This window comes from Oncorhynchus keta, chromosome 12 (genome assembly GCF_023373465.1).
Source record: "Oncorhynchus keta strain PuntledgeMale-10-30-2019 chromosome 12, Oket_V2, whole genome shotgun sequence".
NCBI lineage: Eukaryota > Metazoa > Chordata > Actinopteri > Salmoniformes > Salmonidae > Oncorhynchus > Oncorhynchus keta.
Genome location: NC_068432.1, coordinates 52653010 through 52656195, shown reverse-complemented (window position 1 = coordinate 52656195; position 3186 = coordinate 52653010). Strand labels below are relative to the sequence as shown.

General features: G+C 41.8%; 1 long non-coding RNA gene across 6 annotated transcripts in view; it reads right to left on the bottom strand.

Moving 5' to 3' along the window:
* Window positions 1-2812: 2812 nt before the first annotated feature.
* LOC127906544 (uncharacterized) overlaps window positions 2813-3186 on the bottom strand; it is a 1100-nt gene continuing 726 nt past the window's right edge. For 3 of the 6 annotated variants that reach the window (XR_008061816.1, XR_008061815.1, XR_008061814.1), the window contains one exon: window positions 2813-3043. This is a non-coding gene — a long non-coding RNA (uncharacterized LOC127906544). Of the gene's footprint in view, window positions 3044-3074; window positions 3118-3186 lie in introns of those variants that run through there. The other 3 variants (XR_008061813.1, XR_008061817.1, XR_008061818.1) reach the window with 2 other exon arrangements.

Sequence of the window (3186 nt, the reverse complement as noted above, 5' to 3'; positions counted from 1 at the left end):
AAAACAGCAGGTCCAGGACAAGGTAGCACGTCCGGTGAACAGGTCAAGGTTCCCTAGCCGCAGGCAGAACAGTTGAAACTGGGGCAGCAGAACGACCAGGTGGACTGGGGACAGCCAGGAGTTGTCAAGCCAGGTAGTCCTGAGGCACGGTCCTTTGGCTCAGTTCCCCCGGGCGGGGAGGGAGAGAGAGAACGAATTAGAGGGAGCTTACTTAAATTCACAAAGGACACCAGATAAGACAGGAGAATTACACCAGATAGGACAGACTGACCCTAGCCCCCCGGCACATAAACTATTGTAGCATAGATACTGGAGACTGAGACGGGTGGATCGGGGGACACTGGGGCTGATGTTAATAGCGAGTGTAGCGAAATGCTTCTAGTTCCGACAGTGCAGTAATATGTAATATAATAAGTAATATCCCCAATAACTACCTAAAACACACAAATCTAAAGGGGTGAATGAGAATATGTACATATAAGTATATGGATGAGCGACGGCCGAGCAGCATAGGCAAGGTGCAATAGATGGTATAAAATACAGTATATAAATGTGATATGAGTAATGTAAGATATGTTAACATTATTAAAGTGGCATTATTTAGAGTGGCATAAAAAGTATAAAGTGACAAGTGATCCATTTATTAAAGTGGCCAGTGATTGGGTCTCAATGTAGGCAGCAGCCTCTCTGAGTTAGTGATGGCTGTTTAGCAGTCTGATGGCTGCTAAACAGGAGGCCTGCGTCTTGTGACCGTAGCGTACGTGTAGATATGTACGACAGGACCAAATCGGAAAGCTAGGCAGGAGCAAGCCCATGTAATGCTTTGAAGGTTAGCAGTAAAACCTTGAAATCAGCCCTAGCCTTAACAGGAAGCCAGTGTAGGGAGGCTAGCACTGGAGTAATATGATCACATTTTTTGGTTCTAGTCAAGATTCTAAACTGAAGTTTATTTAGTGCTTTATCCGGGTAGCCGGAGAGTAGAGCATTGCAGTAGTCTAACCTAGAAGTAACAAAAGCATGGATTCATTTTTCTGCATCCTTTTTTGACAAAACGTTTCAGATTTTTGCAATGTTACGAAGATGGGAAAAAAGCTGTTCTTGAAATATTCTTGATATGTTCTTCAAAAGAGAGATCAGGGTCCAGAATAACGCAGTTTTATTTGAGACGACTGTACAACCATCAAGATTAATTGTCAGATTCAGCAGAAGATCTCTTTGTTTCTTGGTACCTAGAACTAGCATCTCTGTTTTGTCCGAATTTGAAAGTAAACCAATTTGCCACCATCCATTTTCTTGTGTCTGAAACACAGGCTTCCAGGGTAGGCACGTTTGTTTCATCGAAATGCACAGCTGTGTGTCATCTGCATAGCAGTGAAAGTGGACATTGTGTTTCCTAATGACATCACTAAGAGGTCAAATATATAGGGAAAACAATAGTGGTCCTAAAACGGAACCTTGAGGAACGCCGAAACATACAATTGATTTGTCAGAGGACAAACCATCCACAGAGACTAACTGATATATTTCCGACAGATAAGGTCTAAACCAGGCCAGAACTTTTCCTTGTACCAATTAGGGTTTCTAATCTTTACTAAATAATGTGGTGATCGATAGTGCCAAAAGCAGCACTAAGGTCTAGGAGCACGAGGACAGATGCAGAGCCTCGGTCTGACCCCATTAAAAGGTCATTTACCACCTGCAGTCTCAGTGCTATGATGGGGTCTAAAACCAAACTGAAGCATTTCGTATACATTATTTGTCTTCATGAAGGCAGTGAGTTTCTGTGCAACAGCTTTTTCTGAATCATTTTAGCGAAATGGGAGATTCGATATAGGCCGATAGGTTTGGCTTTTTGAAGAGAGGCTTTATTACTGCCACTGTTAGTGAGTTTGGTACACATCCAGTGGATAGGAAGCCATTTATTATGTTCAACATTGGAGGGCCAAGCACAGGAAGTAGCTCTTTCAGTAGTTGAATTGGAAGCTCATGGATGGCTACAACAAGCATTTGTTGGCAGTTATCTTTGCCAAAGACTGTGCAACCAACTACTAGCTCCGGGGTGCCAATAATATCAATTTACCAAAATAAAATTGGTTCTGTAGAAAAATCCAAAAGCAAGGTGAGGTGACCAAAAGTTATATTTAAATGTAAACTTATTTTAGAAGAAATAGGGACATTTTGTAAGAAAAGTGCAAGGGTGCTTTAATCAGATTCCATCATGGATAATTGTTTTAGCCATCTGAATACAGGGGATATCATAGGCCACTCGATTAGTTGACTACTGCAGAGGAACCCTCATTTTCTCTCCTGGATCACATTGGTATTCACTATTACACATGCGCCGAATACAACAGCTGTAGGTAGATCTTACAGTGAAATGCTTACTTTTACAAGCCCTTAACCAACAATGCAGGCTTAAGAAAAAAAAGTGTTAATTAAGAAAGTATTTACTAAAAGAAACTGAAGTAAAAAATATTAAAATCAAATAAAAAACAGAGAGTAGCGTCAGTGTAAAAATGGGGGGTGGGGACCATGCAAATAGTCTGGGTAGTCATATGATTATCTGCTCAGCAGTCTTATGGCTTTGGGGTAGAAGCTGTTACGTAGTCCTTATGTCAACCTCCACAGGTTGATCTCTGTTACGTAGTCCTTATGTCAACCTCCGCAGGTTGATCTCTGTTACGTAGTCCTTATGTCAACCTCCGCAGGTTGATCTCTGTTACGTAGTCCTTATGTCAACCTCCACAGGTTGACCTCTGTTACGTAGTCCTTATGTCAACCTCCACAGGTTGATCTCTGTTACGTAGTCCTTATGTCAACCTCCGCAGGTTGATCTCTGTTAAGAAGTGGTTAGGTGTTTAGTGTTACTAGATAGCCATACATTATATCCCTGATGAGACTTTCTCTCAGTTCATGATCACTCCCAGCATTTACTGTACTGTACAACAGCAAGCAGTATTTGTTTAATGTCTCCTTACCTAATCACTATGGTGTAAATCAGGCCACCTCTGAAAGGAAGACACTATGATGTAAATCAGGCCACCTCTGAAAGGAAGACGCTATGGTGTAAATCAGGCCACCTCTGAAAGGAAGAGACTATGATGTAAATCAGGCCACCTCTGAAAGGAAGACACTATGGTGTAACTGGGCCACCTCTAAAAGGAAGACACTATGGTGTAAATCAGG